We start from the raw sequence: 20744 nt of genomic DNA on the forward strand, positions 1-20744 counted from the left end.
GAAAATATTCATTATAAAGAATAGACAGATGGACATTTAATTCAACACATCTTTATCTTCGAATATGGCCAGTATTTTAATACATTTTACTTTCTTGTATACGTAGTATAGAGGAAGTACAGTAATTGCCCAAAAATTCGAACTCGAGATTGCAACGAATCTCCACGTTTTAAACCACCATAAATTAGAAAAATGCATTTTAAAAAATGTCCATCTGTCTATCTACCTGTGACAAAGATAACTCAAAAACGCTTTGAGCTAGACGATTGAAATTTGGTATACGGTCTTCACACAAAATTTGATGGTTTTTATCACATTTTGTGTAAAATCTGTTTAGAGGAAATCTGTCTATCCGGATGTTCAAATGCATATTAATACTTTAATTACAAAACAAAGAGAGTTAGACAGATACACTTCGGAACATAGATTTCACATCTACAGCGTAGACACTTGTGAAATTTTGAGTCAAATATATTACGAGTTGACTGTTTATCAGTCTGTACTTTCAGAAACAAGAACGCGTGATAACTCAAAGGCGCACTTACTTAATTATATAAAATTAAGTATGGGATTTCTTGACTACAAATGCAGTTTTGTGCCAAATTTTTGTTTCAATCGTTTGAGAAAAACGTGTCTAAAGCACAACTTCAAATTTTGGATACTATTAACAGTTATTAACGGATGCTAGGAATGAATCGCGAAAAACCTTGCAGGGGATTACACGATGGATTCAGAAAAAATGCTAAATTCAGGCCAAAAGTTAATATTTCGTAACTGTTCCACGCCAATACCAGGTAAGGTGTTCTCCGGTGTGACATATTTATTACAGAATTTTCTAGAAATTTTGACGGAAACCACTCCCGCTTATTTATTTTTAACTGATATCCACAATATTCTGAGAATGAAACTGCTCTTTTTCAAACCTCGAGATATCATTTGACTTAGTTATCTTTTACCCAAAATAAATTTCAACGATCTGTATATCGATCAGACGATAATTTAAAACTTTGCCAAGAATTTTATAAATAATTGCATTACGCACACGATAAATAAAACGAAGTAAATGATAAAACAAATAACTTCATAATAGGTAGTCGATCAAAAAACATAACCGAACACGACGCATTACAGTAAAATTTGTCTTGATTAATAAACAGAATCGTGAATCATGTCACACATAATCGCGAATTGCTATATCGTTCAAATGTAGATTCTTTAAAATATAAAACTCTTATAAAAAAAAAAAAAGTAACTCTCCAGATTTAACTCAATGGATTTTCTTTTGTCCCCGAAGTTGAAATCTACCTTGAAAAAGCAGAGATTTAAAACAAACCAGTGGGGGTGTTCTCTCAGAAATTTTCTCGCCTACTCTCCAATAAAAGTCCTATCCCCTTCCTACGAGGTCACGAATAACTCGCATGGCATTGGCGAACGATAGTTAAGGAATATAGATCTTTGGCATCAGTATATCATTTTTACTGAATTTATAAAAAAAAAATGTATTTTTGATGCCTTTTTCTTAGCCGATGCCAAAATTTGATACGAAATTATAATTGTAATCAGATGATAATATACTGAATTTCATTGAATTAAGTCGCTGCGGTCATGAGTAATTGCGTTCATATGCATGTGAACGCACAGCCCAATAAACAGTCACCCCTTTGATGGATTTGGTTTAAAATTTGACAAATATCTTTATTTTAAATGCTAAACCTGTGTACCAATTTTTTTTTTTTTTTACCTAGCACTTTTCTTTCTTTTGTACTTAAACAAAAGGGCACTTGTACTTGAACAGCCGGACAGAAAAGCTTCCTTAAAATGGATTTCGTTCAAAATTTGATAGAAATTTACAAATTAAAAAGAACGATACGTATCAAATTTCAGTTGACTAATTCAAAAAGTTTTTGAGTTACAATGTTCACAGATAGACAAACATAATTTCAAAAACGTTTTTTTTTTTTTTTTTTTTTTCAGATTCAAAGAGATCTGAAACAAGGAAATTCGTCAAAATCTGAAATTCGAAATTTTTAACAATTACAATACTTTCTCAATACTTCGTATACGACAAAGGTAAAAAATAAAACAAAGAAAATCAGCCACGGTGGCCTAGTGGCAAGATCTCTTCTTTGGGGTCGATGGATTCCAGTTTCGATGGGAAAAAAATTGCGCATAGTACGCGCTAACTCAAACGTCATGGGCCAAACGTTCGCGAACCGATGCGGTGCGGAAGTCTGGAGATGGGCTGCCAGCACAAGTATCGTTCTCTGCATTTGACACGGGGCTAAAAATTATGAAATCCACCCGAAAATGGCTGTAATGTTTCTTTCAAACGGAATTTTAATATAACCAAAATAAATGACTTAATACGGTAAAAAAAAAAAGTAATTCTAAGAACCAATATAATAATGAAACACACATTGAAAAGATGTACAACGAATAATTTGAGAAATGTAAGTTCAGTTCAAAGATATTCTAAGAAATAAAAGTTATTTTAAAAGTTCAGTTTCTTTTTGAACTAGCTGTTTATTTCCTCTGAGTTTTAAGAATACAGTATAAAAATTATTATAATATCCAAATTAAAATTCTTAATTTGAATATACAGCTATTTATTAAACAAATTATATTTCCTTCTAAAACGATTGCTTTTCTTAAATTATCTTAAAGCAAATGATATTTTCCTGAAAAATTTAAGCGCGATAATTTTTGTTTTAACAATTTTTCAGCTGTATATTCAAGTTCGTAGTTTGAATATACAGCTGTTGTTTGGCAATGGATTTTAAAACCCTCCGTGGTTTTGCGCATGTGTTAGGATGGGTTTAATACGTCAAAAAAAAGGGGTGAGAGGAAAGATGAAAGGAGGGGATGTTTACATTTAACAATAAAATAAACTCGGATTACTCACAGGCTGAATTAAAATAATACGATCAGAATTATGGTCTGAATTAAAATAATACGGTCGACATTCACATACACGGGGGAAAAAAATTGAACAAAAACGTATCTAATAGGGCGAAAATCAAGACCAAAGAATGACGAAGAATTCCGGAAATGCGTTCATCCTTCCGAGTCTCTCCCCTTAATGAGATAAAATCGTCAAAAAGTGGCTGTTTCATAATAGTGAAACGAACCGTATTTACTAAACAAATCATTCCTTTGTATTACGATTGTTTTTCTTAAAATTTAGCGCAGACGATATTTTATTTAAGAACTGAAAAGCGATAATTTTTATTTTAATAAATTTTTGGCTGTATTTTCAAATTTTAAATATGAACATACAGCTTTTTATTAAACAAATTATATTCATTTATAATGTGATTGTTTTTGTTTTTTTTAATTTCAAAGTAGACGATATTTTGCTGAAAAATTTGAGCGCGATAATTTTTGTTTTAACATTATTTCAGCTGTGTATTCAAATTCTTATTTTGAATATACAGCTATTTAGTAAATAAATTACATTTCTTTGTATTACGATTGTTTTTTTGTTTTTTTAAGTTCAAAGCAGACGATATTTTGTTGAAGAAAAGAAGCGCGATAATTTTTGTTTCAATAATTTTTTAATATGAATATACAGTTATTTATTAAACAAATTATATTAATTTATAATGCGATTGTTTTTCTTAAATTTAATGCAGACGATATTTTTCTGAAAAACTGAAGCGCGATAATTTTTGTTTTTTAATAACTTTTCAGCAATTTATCACCCACATACAGTTGTTAAAAATTCCAAGCCCATCTTTTAAATAGAGTTGCAGCGCAAAGAGCAATCAAATATGTAAGATAAGGCGGTAAAGACATTTTCAAGTGGGTTTTGGATACAGCAGTACTTAACAAACACCATCTCAAATTATGATAAAAAGACTAAAAATTCTTCAAGAAATCGGCGATAAACGTAGACCAGGTATCCACATACTTAAGATAACAAACACATTTTATCTTACAAAAAGAAGACTCACTCTGCCTTTATCACTGGAATAACAGGAAATTGTAATGAATATGATCTTATCACGAAAGAAAATCAAATAAAAACTGAGATATATTTCCTCTCCGTCGAAGCGTAAACAAAACAATTAAACTTCTAATCGAATATAAGAAATGGAGCTTTTGCATCATTTTTGGCACCATTTGCATTAAAACAGAACGAATAAAATAAGAAAATTCTCGAATTAAATTTATTATTGTCTTAGTTATTTATATTTTTTAATTCTATTAATTTAAATTATTTATCATAAAATTTAAAAAATTCTATCGTTTATTTTACCTTATTGTTACTTAAAAATGATCCTTGAAAATTGTTTTCAGATTTCCAATTATTTAAAAACTAACTCAAAACCGGAATATTTGCTTTTAACGGTAAATAGAGATTGAAATTCAATGTTGAAAAAGACAACTTTTGTATTATTATGCATATGCTTAATTTGCCATTCACAAAATTTAAATTTATTTTGTATCAATCTTTTTAAATAACACGAAAGCTTTTTTTCTATCTAATTTTTATTTCTTTAATTGTTCTTGATATAGCGTTAGTAACGATGCTATTGTGCTTTCAATAAAAGTTACAAATATGAACAATAAATTAATAAATCATACATAAGTTATCAGAAGAAAGAAATCAGCTTTGTCGTTTTTAAAAATCGTTTGCAACTCTTTGAGAAAGTACGAGATCTAAAAATTCGTTAGTGCAACAGATTTTCTCATTTTAATTAAAATAAAGTCGCAGACATTGGAAAGATTTTTCATAGTCTTATATTTTATATAAAAGAATTTGTTTTCATTAAAAATGTTATATCTATATACACACGGATTTGATATGTATTTTTTTTCTACTATAAATATTTCGCATTGCTCAAATATAGAAGTATAAGAACGATTTAATAGAATGCGTTATAATAATTAATTAGTTACTTCATTTTTTATCTATTAGAAACTTGAAACTATAGTGGGTAAAAAAAGTATTGGCAATTGCTTATATTTAAACATATTACTTAACTCAAAAAATGTCTGATAATTTAAGCCATAATATACTGAAGTATAAAGAAAATAAAAACTCAAAATAAAATGAAACTTTCATTTTAATAAGGTTTTCAAAAATAAAATGGAGTAAAAACGGCAATAAGCTTGTCAAAAAAGTATTGGCAAAATGAAACAGGGAAGTGTAGATAAATACAAGTCATATTCAATACTTTGTATGGATACCTTTCGCCTTTATGATTGCTTGTAATCTATTCTTCACTGACAAAACCAACGTGGTATCACTGTGTATATTTTGCCATTCTTGGAGGAGTATACTTGTTAGATTCTCTTTATATGATATTTTGTGTTTCTGACAGCTAAATCCAATTGGTGCCATAAATTTTCGATTGGGTTAAGGTCCGGAGACTGCGGTGGTGGCTTTTAACTGGCGAGGTGCATTGTAGAGTAATAATTCCCGTGTTTTATACACAGTATGCTTGGGGTCATTGTCTTGCTGAAACACAAACGACGTTACCAACCCAAGTTTTTCAGCACTCGCCTTTAAATTACAGTGCAATATTTCAATGTACGTAAGTGCTGTCATTTTACCTTCAATAAAATGCAAATTACCGACTCCATTCGCTGCCATACAGCCCCATACCAAGACGCTCCCAACTCCGTGTTTCACAGTAGCTGTTACATTTCGTGTTTCAAATTCAGAATTCGGCTTTCTCCATACATAATCGTTTTCCATCACTTCCAAAAATATTGAATTTCGATTCATCCGAAAATATGACTTTATTCCAAAATTCGTCTGGCCGATCAATGTTAGCTTTTGCGAAGTCCAGTCTAAGTTTCCTGCTTCTTTCAGAAATGAAAGGCTTCTTTCTAGCTGCTCTTCCATAATAGTCACTTTCATATAAAACATTTCGAATTGTCTGGACACTAAATACAGTGGCTCAAAAAATTGAGAGTACACCTTACTTTTACTTGATAAACCCGACTTTCAATATAAATAACACAATATCAGGAAGTGCAAACATGCTTTTATTTTTACACATAACAAATGGTTTAATTTAGAGTAAAAATAAAGAAAAATCAACGGAAAACTATTAAATTGAAAAGTTTCAGAATCACTTTAAATAAACATGCGCAGAATTTTGCCTCAAAAAATTGAGAATGCACCAATGAAATTCTTGTAATATCTCACATAGAAAGAATGCGTCAGTATTTAGTTACATGCCTTTTGGCTCTTATAATGGCCTCTAAGCGTCATTGTACCGATTCGACCCATTTTTGGTGGTATCTGAAGATATTTTACCCCATTCTTCTTGCAACACTTGTTTTAAATGGGTAAATGCTATTTACAATGAAAAAAACACCATATTTTGAAGTTACGTGTATTCTGTTTGGGGTCATTGTGCTACTGGAAAATGGAATTTCCATCTAAATTTTTTAACACTTTCCTTTAAATTGCTGCGAAGTATATCCAAGTAAACCATATCGTTTATAATGCCACCTATAAAAATGAAATTTCCTACTCCGGATGAAGCCATGTAACCTCAAATCATGACAGAGTCACTATCATGTTTAATTGTAGAACGTAAATTTTTTGGATCCTAAGCAGTATTAGGCTTTCTCCATACAGTAAGATGGTTGTCACTGCCAAAAATGTTGAGTTATCTTTCATTACTAAATATAGCTTTCTTCCAAAGGTTATTGGCCTTCAATTGATGAGTTTTTGCACTTCAAATTGAACTTCAAATGCAATTTCTGAATTTACAAGCTGATGAATGGTTTCTCTCTAACAATGCGACTTTTATATCCAGCTTGTCTAATGGCATTTAGTACAGTTTCAGCACTTACACTTCTGCCTATGATTTGAAAAGTTTATGTAACCAGTTGGATGAACCATATGGTCGCAGCAATCTAAAGGAAAGTGTTAAAAATTTGGTTTTAGATGGATATTCCATTTTACAGCAGGACAACGACTCCAAACAGAATGCACGTAACGTCAAAATATGGTGTCTTTTTCATTGTAAACAGCAAATTACACACACCATCACAGTACCCCGACATCAATACCATTGAATATTCGTGGGCCATAATCGAAAAAGGGGTTCAAAAACCCAAAATTAGGAACCAAACCCATTTAAAACAAGTGTTGCAAGAATAATGGGGTAAAATATCTTCAGATACCACCAAAAATGGTCGAATCGGTATCATGACGCTTAGAGGTCATTATAAGAGCCAAAAGACATGCAATTTAATAGTGACACTTTGTTTCTATGTGAGATATTGCAAGGATTTCATTGGTGTATTCTCAGTTTTTTGAGGCAAAATTCAACGTATGTTTATTTAAAAGGCTTCTGAAACATTTCAATTTAGAAGAATTTCGTTGATTTTTCTTAATTTTAACTCTAAATTAAACCATTTGTTATGTGTAAAAATAAAAACATGTTTGCACTTCCCGGTGATGTGTTATTTATATTGAAAGCCGCATTTATCAAGTAAAAGTAAGGTGTGCTCTCAATTTTTTGAGCCACTCTATTTTTTGCGAAGTATTTGCCACTTGGACCAACTGAGGCGCACATATTTTTCGGTTCTTTTTTACTTCTCTGATAATGTCACGCTTCACCTTTGTGGAAAATATTCAAGGCCGCCCAGTTCTGACCTTATTCTCTGTTGATCCTGTTTCTTCAAACTTTTTGACGACACTTCTGACAGTAAATAAACTAATTTGCAGTTGATTTCCAATTTTGCGATATGTTAAGCCATCATTTCTAAGACGGACAATGTTTTTTATACTCACTCCAACTCTTTCGATTTTGTAGGAATTTTAACCAACGTTGATTAAAAACGACCCAGAAGTTCAACACATCAACATGATTTTAGGAAAATATGTATTCTTTCCTAAAATCACGTGCTTTCAAATATGACGATTCTTGACACTTTGCCAATACTTTTTTTACGTACGTTTTGCATATTTTTATTCTTAGCTGGTAAACTGATAGTACAAATAAATAAATTTTAAAGTAAATTCCTAAAAAATTGCATTCTAATATTTATTTTATACTTTAATTTGCGATTAGGAATACATTATTTTAAATACGCCCATTAAGATGCAATTGCAAATACTTTTTTTACCCACTGTATATTAACAAAAAAAAAATTTTAAGCATTACTGCTTATATTGACTAAAAATATAAATAATTAGTGTGATTTATTTATTTTCCTTTCCTCTGAGTTTCTTGATCGCAACATTTAATTAAATTTCGCATTATTTCAAGGAGAAAAATTAACTTTCAGCGGATTTTAAAAAAACTTTAGTGTAGTCTGTAATTTTAAATTTCTAAAATTACAGACTTTTGAATCTAGAGGCTAATTACGGTTTTTAAATCTAGAATCTACTAGATTTAAAAATCGTTTGCTGCAATTGATATTCTCATTTTAATTCGAAATTAAATACCAGACGATAAGAGGAATTTGTGTAATATAATATTTTATTAAAAGGATTGTGTTATGTTTTATGGCGCAAGAGCCATTTTTGACCACGCTGCGCAAATATTTTATAAAAATGTTTTTCATTAAAAATATTCTAAGCATTATTATAATATTGTTCATATATGTCGCGTTGTTATTCCGTAGAGAGAAATATTAACTAAATAATTTCAACCCTAGCAATGCTAGTTACAATTAGCTGCATATAAGACAATGCATAATTAAAAACGCATGCAAAATTGTCCTTGTGCATGATTGGCAATACATATCGTAGATATGATTGCGTTTTACGTTTAGATTCATTGTAAGGCAAAAATAAACGTCAGTCAATTTTTATGCGCTTTTTTTTTTAATTTGTACATCTTTATTTATGAGTTAGGACGGTGAAATTTGGTGGTAGTGGGACAAATGCGTACAACCATTTGCGTACGGATCATAAAAGGCCAATAAATCATGCGTAGCTCTTTGAAAAAAAGGGGGTAGGGAGTGATTAGTCTAGGTTTGCTAAAACATATGTTTTCTGTTGGCAAAAGTATTTGGCGAGAAAATGTATTGATATTTTAACTAAATTTTGATACTTAAACACAAGGAAAAAACTTGTCTCTATGTGTATATACTGGCTCTGTACACACCAGGTCGTCTGCCTATCAAATTTGGCAAATATATACTTTGGATGGTAGGAAAGTGATTTTTTGAATTTTTAATTAGAATTTTAATTAATCAAAAATTAAGAGAAGTATTGACTTTTTTCCGTGATAACTTTCTAAAAATTTACAGTAAAAAAATAGTTTTTACTTGCAAATCATATCAATTCTCTGCATTATTCATTCACAGTCAAAGTATGCTAAATATAGTTCTCAAATGAAAATCAATAAAGTTTAAAAGAAAATCTGAAACAGAAACACCTGAACTTAACTATTACCATCACAAGCGATTCCAAATCTTTTAAGATAAGTGGATTATTTAAATGTGCATTTCAGCTAATTAATAACACACAAGTCAATAAGAGAATTTAACAGTTGATAAATTTGCTACTATTTGAAATTAAATCTGTTCAAAGGTTTTGATAAATCTAGTAATCAAATAAATATTTCATATATACATGAAATAAATAACTTAAGAAGCCTGATATAGTTTTAAAAATACATTTTATCTTATATTTAAAAATCTAGTATTCTCGTTTATATGAAAACTTTATCTTTTCATACGTAAATATAAACGGAAGATTTTGACTATAAAACATACATGCTATCTAAGATCTGTATTCTTTTTACAGAATAAAAATAAGCAAGGACTAATAAACCAATAAAATGAATGTTGTTTTAAAAATTTTAAGATAATTTACATTAGAGATAACATTATTTTTTGTATTAATATTTTTAAATGCACTGAATTGCATATTTCTTTCTCCTAAATATAAGCGTGTTAAATTTAGTATCTCTACATCCAATGGTCGATATTTTAAATAGATTGATAGACGCATATATATGCATTCACTTTTATTCTTGGAAGAAAATCTTATTTTGTTAATTAAAACTTCTAGATTAAAGTCTGAATATTCCACACTTTAATTTTTGAATAATTTTAAACGAAAAATTTGGAAATACCTGTGAAATTTAAAGTATATGCTTCCGTGTTTAAAGTCAATTTTTTCCATTCCCTCCCCTCCCCCCTCCTTTGTGTATGTGTGTGTGTGTGTGTGTGTGTGTGTGTGTGTGTGTGTGTGTGTGTGTGTGTGTGTGTGTATGCGCGCGCGTATGTTATCAGGTATTTTGTTATTTAAGTTCCTAAATCAATTCTTATTTTATTTTATGAATTAAAAATAAAATTCGGGATATTTTAATGGAACATTACAACTGAAAATGGAATAATAATACGTAAGAAAGCATTTTTTAAACTTTTCCCGAATTTACTATTTATTTGATTTTTATAATATCACAATGTATTGAATATTATTTTAAAATATTCTTAGTGTGATTTCTTTTATCTTTTGGGACATTGTTACAAATTTTGATAATTTTGAAACGCTGTATTCTCTTATTCTTCCATTGATGATGTACATTTTGAAAGTAGAATGCATAAGAAACTTATAAAGAATACTTATGATAAATATTAATCGCAAAATGCATATGCAGGTAAGTTAACATAATATTCTAATTGGATGAAGAAGTATTTAAATATGATGAGTCTGATTAAATGACAAATCTTAACAAAGAGTGATTAGTTAAAAAAAACCAACAAAGAATACTACCCTCAGCTCTTGATAATTTTTAGTAGTTGTAGAAAGGTATTTAGTTTCATACTTTCATTTATGACAGAGGGCCCTGCAGTCAATTTATTCAAGTCATAATCAAATATTTATTAAATTAATTTTGGAATTTTATTCTAGTAATATTCCTAAATACCATTTACAAGTTATTCGTTATGCTATTTTATAATTCTAAAAAATTTGGAGCTTTACAGTTTAAAAAAATATATTTCCTCCTTTTACAATTTTGTTTACAGTGTTATAGAAAGTTGGCTTTTGTTTTCGATATTTTGCTTAAAATTAATTTTACGTTTTGACTGTGCACTTTTTTTATTTGTACAATATTGAAATGGACTTTTTAGAAAGGGACATAATATTGCGATTTCAGTTTTCAAAATTTACTACTTAAAATTGCTGAATACAAATTAAATTAAAATCAATTAAAAAATTTGGAGAGAAAAAGGGCTTTGAGATTTGCATTATCTCAAGGCCCATGGAAGGTTTAAAACGGCTATGAATTCTTCTGAAATAAGAAATAATTACAGTGATTAAAATATGGAAAAAATGCATAGCTAATCAGTAAACATTTCAATAAAGGTGTAGATGTATATTGTTGAAGAGTGTATTACCAGAACTTCATTCAAAACTATTTTTAATGATTTATTGTAAATATAAGAACGATCTTCAATAAAATTAAAGTTACTGAAGAACATATACTACATATATTAATGTAAAAATCATTTTTCTTAATTCTATTTTATTTTTTATCAGTAGATTTCGATTATGGTTTAGTAAATAGTGCAACTAGAAGAAAATTAAATTTGAATTCAGCTAATATCTCCTACAAATTTTCGCAGATACAAATGATCAGTTAGCAAAATATTAATATACTTCTGATTTAGTAAGTTGCTTATTTTATGCACCGTATACTTACAATATTTCATATACAAAATGCAAAGTCATACAATGAACAAATAATTTATCTTTATCAGAGTACAGATTTTTTTTTAAAAAAATGTAACAATATTTAAATTATATCTACGATGACAAACAGAAAATTTTAAATTTGTAATGGCTTTCTACTCTGGAAGCTGGTTTTTTTAAATTGATATAGCATGGAAACTTAACATCCATAATTGGAAGCTTTTCTTACGGAATTTCAAGAATTGCTTTTGCAAGTTTTCCCTCCTTACAAATCATTCCAATACCACTAACATTCATTTAATTGTACTTTAAATTTAAGAAACAACTTTTTTAAGTGCCTATATTTAAATAACATATTTTAATGTTCGAAACTATTGAATTAAATAAACGAATGAAGATGAAATAAATCAAAAATTAATGAAACGCAATCTCTTTCGTTTAATGCAAAACGTTATATTTATGTAAAGTAATGCATTTGTATCTCAAATCTAGAAAAAATTATTATTATTTCGAAGTGGGTACACTATTTATATGAGCAGAAATATCATTCCCCAATGTTTTTATCTTATATTTTTAAATAAATACATTGAAAAGCAATCCATCTTTCATAAAAAGCAAAGTGGAAATTACTCCTATAGTATTAAAACGCATGAAATTATATTAATGAACGTATCGTTAAGTATTCGAAATTGTGTCAAACATCAGACTAACTCTCGCTAAATATGACACTTTTAGATAACGTTTAAGATGTTGTAACCTCTTCTAGAACTGACCCTTATCAGTAACACAACCGCAATGTAAACGAGACAACTGATTGACAGTTTTATGATTCGTACGCAAAGTGTATTGTACACAAAAGTCATACAACCAAATTTGGTATGTGGTCTTTGTACGAAGTTTTTAGATTTCTAACAAACTTTGAATGAAATCCATTCAGATTAAGATAGTCTGTATGTCTGTCTGAGAAATGAACATGATGACTACAAAATGTAAGGAGTTCGATGGACAAAACTTATACATAGCTTTGGTATCAAAAGTATAGATTCATATCAAATTTTGGACCAACAAACTTCGTTTTATTTCATCCCGGGTGGCATAATTTATGTACAAGCAAGAAGCGATGGGATACGTCAATCTACAGCGCAACGAAAGGCTAGAAATATTTTTCCCGGTGAATTTATACTGTGTGATTCTAATAGGGATTTCTTTACACATGTCGATTTAGGCAAGAGAATTAATAGGTATCTTTTAAAAGAATTCACTTAGCATGACATATTTTTATCAATTCACTCGGAGTGTGGGAACTTGCCGATTTCAGCAATTTTACAGAGCTTCTGTTGCATTAATTAAATAAAAAAGGTGGAATTGGATCAGGAAATAAGAGAACATTTTAGAATGAAGTTAATATGCGCTAAATTAAGATAAAAAATTAGGAAATTAATTAAGTTTAAATTATATGTAAACACATTGTTTTTGAAAGCAGTTTCGTGGCCGAAGAGAGAGAAGACATTTTTGTAATTTTAAAACCTCCCTTTATTCCATCCCGGGAGGCATAATTTATGTACAAGAAGCAAGGACGAAACAGGTCCGTTCACAGCATGGCACAAGAGCGAAAGAGAAAAGAACAAAAACGGGAAGAAATATTTATCCCCATGATTATATACTGTGAGATTCTGATAGGGATTTCTTTACATGTTTGAATTTAGGTAAGGGAATTATAGGGATATTTTAAAAGAATGTGTTTAGATCAACAAATTTTTATCCCTTCACTTGAAGAGTGGGAACTTGTCTATTTCAGCAATTTTACAGAGATTCTGTTGCATTAATTAAATAAAAAAGGTGGAATTGGATCAGGAAATAAGAGAACATTTTAGAATGAAGTTAATATGGGCTAAATTAAGATAAAAATTACGAAATTAATTAGGATTTAATATATATATATATATATGCAACGCTAGTATACTTGGCACAGAAATCACTCTTATTACATATTGACGAATGGCAGCAGTCAAGTGTAAGAAAAACCACTTTTAAAGCTACACTTAATTTAATGTTTTGTTAATCTCATCAAACGCTCTATTCACTCGAAAGGAGGAAGATACAAAAGAAATTAAGAAATACATGTCAAAGTTTAATCTAAGATGAAAATAGGCTTAATTACTGCCAGATGGGTAATCTCTAGGACTCACTTTTGGAAATACTATATGTTCCAAAACTATTATTTCATGAAAATAATTTTTGTATGATCTTGAAACTCGAAAAATTACCTTTTTAATGATATTAATTTCATTTGTATAAAATGTATTCTTTATTTTTAATTATGTAATACACGAGTTGCAGCAATTAATTTTCAATGCGTTGAAATTCAAATTCATCTATCAAAACAATCAATCGCCTGCTTTCATCAATGTTGAAGCTAAAATTAAAGCAGTACTGTCTACGGATATTAATTTCGGAGCATTTTAATTTCCGTCTTTATTTCATAATATATACATTTTTTTTAATTTGAACATCTTACAATTTGTTTTGATTTATTTTATTTAATTCATTGTTGTTGTTGTTTTTGGTTTAATCAAACACCAAGTAAGATTTAAAAAAAGAATATGTATAATATACATTTAAAAATAATATCTACATTTACATTTAACAGCCTGAAACGTCAATAATTAGGGCGAACTAACTAGTCGTCTAAGGCAGCTAGTTTATCAAAAACTATTTTTTTTTAAAAAATACCAATTTATACTTCCACACATTAATCTTGAATGATACAGTGATTTCTGTAATAACCTTGCATGTCCAAGTTTGCATATTCGAACTCTTGTGTAAAATTAGGAACTGCTGATGTGAAAATATGTCAGCATACACACTACATGATTATGCGGCATGCTATATCTACCTTGTCAGTCGATTCTCTTCGGTTAAGACAGATTGAAGGCGCTGTTTTAACAATGAAATAACAATCTTATGGTCCAATATTTCCACGACGTTTTTCGATATTCTGAGTGCCAGATAATATCGCGGAGATGTCGCATTAATGTTGTTGGCGTTTGTGCTAATAAGAGAGAGACGTTCTTCTTGTGGATGAATTGCTGATAACGATTATAATTGATAAGGTTTCAAATAAATCAACAACTGCCATATCCAGGTAAAACGCCATGTCTCAGGATTATCTTGGCTTTTTTAAAAAATGTATTTATGAATATAAAGTCTTTACAGAAGTGAGAAAAAAAAGCTACAAATACAGAATGATCACAAAGTTCTGCCCCGATAATAAAAAATTGCATATAATACAGTAAAATTTTTACTATGGATTTCTTTGAAAAACCTTTTTATTATCCTAAAGCAGCGTTCACACGAGGCCAATCATTGTACACAATAGAAGACCACGCCTACCTCAGGAAAATCACGTGACTGCAATGGGAATATGGTAAATAGTTGGCCCGATGAAACAACTATTTGCCACTGTCCCATTGGAGTCACGTGGTCTTAATGAGGTAAGCACAACCTTTTATTGCGCGCAATAGTTGACCTCATTGGCAGGTTCGTTCTTGTGAAACAATTCAATATATTAACAATATTTGCAGCATTGCAGATTTACATAAAATATTGTTATTCTGACTACAACAAATAAATTCAATAACATCAAATTAAATACAACTTTTCCCTAGATACACAGAATAATAAAACATAATTAAATTAGGTACAAAAATAATCGGATTTTTCTATATTTACTTAATAAATAATAAAGACATTACAAAGCTTTAATACCATGAGTCTGTTTTAATTCTATATTCTAGTGCAGACAAATCAAATATCCACTCTTAAAAGAAACAAACAAAACAACAAAATAAATTTTCTAATTTTATTTTTCATTATTTGATAAATACATTCAAAAATCATAATTTAATATTTTTTTTAAAAAAAATATTGAAAGTTTATTCATAAAGCTGCAGAGTAAAACTATTCAACTTATTACCTCCAGATCTTAATATTTTTGATGAAGCTGAAGTTCAAATAATAAAAATGAAAAAGTTCTTTATCCACAGTGAACACAGCTTGGCCGAAATCAAAGGTTAAGAACTTCTAATCTAACAAACAAAATAAGTAACAAAAAATATTAATATAAGCAGCAAATCAGAAAAATAAAGAAAATAAAAATAAAATAGAAATCATAATAAAACAAAATACATAAACTAAAGCATATTACTGTCCGTTTTCAGTTACGGAAATTCTCCGCGTTTTTGCGCATGCGTCAATCAGCTTCGATTTCAAGATTAAAAGTGCCTTACAAATTTAATGAAAACGTTTTTTCTTATTCACTGCGTATCTATAGAATAAAATCATCTAAGAGTGGTTGGCGCTTTTCCCTAAAACGGACAGTAACTTCGATTCTATAAATAATAGCTTTAATTTAGATTTAATACTTAAGATCTATTTGAATTAAAAGTATAAGTAAATAGTTTAAATGCAATATAATCTTAATTTTACATATTTAGTAGAATGTACACATAAATTGTATTTTATAATATTTATAAGATATTGCTAAATAATTAAATTATTAACATTAATGCATCAAATTATACAAAATTAAAGCAAATTACCTAAAAATAACATTGGATTACCTTAATTTTTAATTAAATTGACAATGCTGCAAACATTGTGCGGTAATATCAATTTATTATTCAAACAATCAGTAAGAAATTAATCTTTCACTAAAATGTTGCTCACAAAATTCCAGGAAATCAATAATGAAAATTGTGTTTTCAATTCACAATGATTCTCAACAAAAATCAAATACAGAGAAATATTTTTGAAATCATTTATATAGCAAAACTTGCTCATAAAATCTAAATTTTATATGATTTCATTAGCAATCGTGCAAATTAACTTTTGTAAAAATTAGTTTTCCTGCATATCCTATTAATTTATGGTACAATATGAGCTAAGAATTCATATGCAAGTAATTAAATTTAAAATACTATTGTAAAAATTTCTTCTAATATGATTATTTCAAATATTAATCCAATTAAATAATTCTATTTACAGTTTCCAGCAGTTACCAACCATTTCTACAATACAATTGTTTTTTAAAAAGTATAATCAAAAAGTGAAAAATAGAAATTGAAAAAATAATAAAAGGTTACCTGAATATAATTTACTTGGTACTTAAAATAATTATTTGAATAAAAGGATTAATTAGCAATGTGCTCAAGATATGTTAATCAAAGCTAACAGTTCATTATAACTCTTGCTTATCATTTCAATCCAGTCACTCTAAGAAAGTATGAAAAGAAAAAAAATTAGAAGATAACAAAATTAAAAAAAACAATAACAAAATTAAAATAATACTAAAAAAATTGAAGGGGGAAATATTTAATTTTTTCCCATAATCAGTATTTATCAATCACTCTTTTAATACTTTAAATTTTTTTTTTTATCAATACTCTTTTACCTATAAACTACATAAAGATCTGGACATGAATTTTACAAAAAATATTGATTGAAAAATATTTTATCAGCACACTAAATAGCACTAAAAAAGTTGCAACATTACAAAATTTAAAGGAATTCAAAAATAATCTAACAGCATTTAATGTAGCAATTATATTGACGAAAGAGAAAGAATTTCTTATTGTATGATATATGAAATGATTAATAGAATATATTATCACTAAAAAATGTAAAATAAAGAAAATATATCATCCAATTCCTCAAAATGCTCCATCAATATGTTTTCTCAATTTCCATCATTAGCTTTTAAAATTTATATTAGGTCATCACAAAAATCTAATCAACATCTTTAAAGTTTCTATAAAAACTTACAGTGTATCCAATTTTGAAGAAATATGACTTATTATGAATAAATCAAAAAAATTTCTTTGCTGCTTTTGCCACCATAATTTCAAGTTTAGTGATCAGAAAACAAGTAGCTAACATAATCAGATTTTGTTTAAAAAATATATAAAAATTTAAAAATATATTAAATATATATAAAAAATATACATATTTAATTCATTTTTAATATCTTTAAAAAGTTTTTTAAAATATATTAAAAATAAGACTATTTTCTGCAATTTCTGAAAAAACATTCTGTAATACAGAATATCTTAAGAATGTAGTGCATAAATTTTTATTCTTAGAAAACAGAAATTCAAGTTACTTGCACAGTGAAAGGAATATTACTACTTTCAGCTATACAATCTTTAATGTGATCCTACTGCATGCAATATTAATAAATTAATTTTATAAAGATTTATTTTTAAATAATTAGTAGGTATGATAAAACTTAAAAACAAAAGTTATCTAATTTCAATGAACTCTTTCTATGCCATTAAAATGGATAAAAAAAAGTATTATGTTAGGCATTTATTTTTAATCACATATATCTATCGATCTTCAGTTATCATAGAAAAAAATAAAAAAGGAAATAATAATAATAAAACAATAACAGCATCATGAGGATGATAGATGCCTAGGCTTAATATTTTTTCACCTCCAATCATCATCAGCGGTTTAGAAAATACAGACTGCATGCAGAACATTTTTTTTTTTTTTTTCATATTTTTATTTCAAAAATAATATAAATGCTCTAATGTTTCCATAAGGCTGGTGCCCAAACACTACATCACTGTAAAGCAATAACAAATATTTCATTGGGGCATGATTTTCAGATTGATATATCAACAACAGAGATATACAACTTCTGATTGACACTGAAATACTCATATTATATAAGGTATAAGTATTCTTAATTCAAAAGTAAATATAGCAAAAAGTAATTGTGTCCTTTAAAATTTAGATGTCTTACTTTCACAGATATTTTTTAATAATAATTATGAACATGCTCAACAAGTAAGGCAATGATGTTCTACAAAACCTTTGGAATTATAAGAATAACCATATTTTGTTAATAACCTTATTCCACAAGCACGATATTACTCCAATAACCGACACATCTAACACTGATTTTTTCCCACATTTTTAAATTTTATTAAAAATGAATCTTCCAGCTCCTCTCCAAATTTTATAACATATAATTTTTTTTTTAACTTTTAAGTGCATTTTTTTTTATTACTCATCCATGCTGCATAGGGATCCATGCTATATGGGAATTTAAGTACAAATTGCCTAATTTGCTCAGCTTTCCAAATACAATCAATAAATAGACTTATTAATACTTTAGAGGTTTGCTTTTAAAAGCACAGATAACAATAAACAAGACATAAGAAAAAAAGAAGTCAATAAGTTTTATTTGAACAAATACTTCCCAAAACAAACACAAGAAGCAACATTGTAAACGAAATTTTACTGTTGGTACCACTTTGAAGAAACAAGTACAAAAGATTTAGCTATAAGTAACAGCGAGTTCAGTGAGCAAAACTATGAGAACAATGTTTAAAACAGAATCATAGTAATAGCATTAATTACCTTTTAATGAGCTATACAATCTGATTTCCATTCTATACATTTTCATAAACGTTTTTCTAAACTTCTTGTTTTAGCAAAAAAAAAAAAAAAAAAAATAGTTATGGAACAAAAAAAAAAAAAAAAAAAAAAAGATAGTGTGCCAAGAATTGTGGTCAACATAAAATGCAAACAAGAATTATTTATTATTCTTATCACAAACTAAGGAACTGGAAAATATTCAAAAGTTTCAAAACTTTTTGAATTTTTTCCAATGCAAATGAATTACACCATTTTCTTAAAAGAAGTGAAGACTGCCATAAAATCAACTCATCAGGGCACATTTCATTCAGTTTGAGTATGTATAAAACATATGTAGAACTCATGTCAGGTATTCAAAATTTATGAATTTCCATCATAATAAGGTAGTAATTCACAAGTATCTTCTGATATAAGATTATTTATCAAAAAACAATATTTTCATACTTCTACAGCTGGTTTGTTTTGCTAATATTGCACTTTTTTTTCTTTTTTTTTTACTGAAAGGAAAACTTATTTAAAATAGAATGTACCTTATGTTCAAAAGAATTAAATTCTGAAAAATAACAAAGGAAGTAGCAAAAGACAGTTTGCAATCCCAATTTACAACTTAGCATAAACAGCAAATACTTCGACGAAAACGATAATAAACAGGTCCCTTTTCATTCTTCAGAAATAAAATCAATTCTAAAACTGTTTTAATATAGTAATAATTTTTTATTCAACTTTTGGAACTTTTTTGTGTTCTTGGTTATCCAATTACCATTATATAACCCTTCAATATTATTTTTAGAAACATATAATTATACTTTGGCCTATTCTACCCTCAAACCTTTTTTTTTCTTCTCATAATACATTATAATAAACCATGATTTTCTGCATTAGTTTTGATCAATTATGATACTCAGCAATTTAGATGTAGTTATATTTAAATGGATTATGATCATAGATAAATCAATTATTGTATAACCTATCCCATCTCCCAATGGAATTAAATATTTGAATTTCTGATACTTCTAAATTGACCCTTAATTTTTTCTTAATTCTTTTTAAATTAACTGAAATAATAAATAAGTTTCTTATTTTTGTTTTGTTTCAAATTTTTTTGAACAGCTTAAAAAAAATTTGAAAAATTTCAGATCTAAATTATTATTTTCCAACTCTGCAATATTAATTTTTTTTTTTTTTTTTTTTTTTTTTTCCAATTTATCTTAATAATGAATTCTAATTTCAAAACATGGAAACCAATAATATTTTCTTCGAGTCTTTTAGAATGTACGATATACAGATACATTTTCAGAATCTCAGTAAAAAAAAAAAAGGTTATTGTTAGTTTTACTATTTTATGAGAATATTGAATTTTTTTTTTTTTTTTTTTAAATAACAGACATATTCACAGTATTTAGTTTACATTTTTAACAAAGGTTAAAAAGCATTTAGTTATAAAATATAAGCTCAAAATAACAATTTTAAAACTACAAATTATCATACACTCAATACCTACATATCAAGAAATTATATAAGTGCATGAGAACACTTTTGTGCATGCACATTAATATAACCCTAAAATATCAGCTTCTAGCAATAAAATATCTACCAATTTTTGTTTAAGAGCAGTTTTTTCAGAAGAAAAAAGGCAGGACTTTAAAATCTTATAATTTTCTTAACTACAAATTAG

General features: G+C 28.0%; 1 protein-coding gene across 4 annotated transcripts in view; it reads right to left on the reverse strand.

The window, feature by feature from the left end:
• LOC129957230 (peripheral plasma membrane protein CASK-like) overlaps nt 1-20744 on the reverse strand; it is a 416803-nt gene that overhangs the window by 394752 nt on the left and 1307 nt on the right. The gene's annotated exons all lie outside the window — the stretch shown is intronic.

This window comes from Argiope bruennichi, chromosome 11 (genome assembly GCF_947563725.1).
Source record: "Argiope bruennichi chromosome 11, qqArgBrue1.1, whole genome shotgun sequence".
Lineage (NCBI taxonomy): Eukaryota > Metazoa > Arthropoda > Arachnida > Araneae > Araneidae > Argiope > Argiope bruennichi.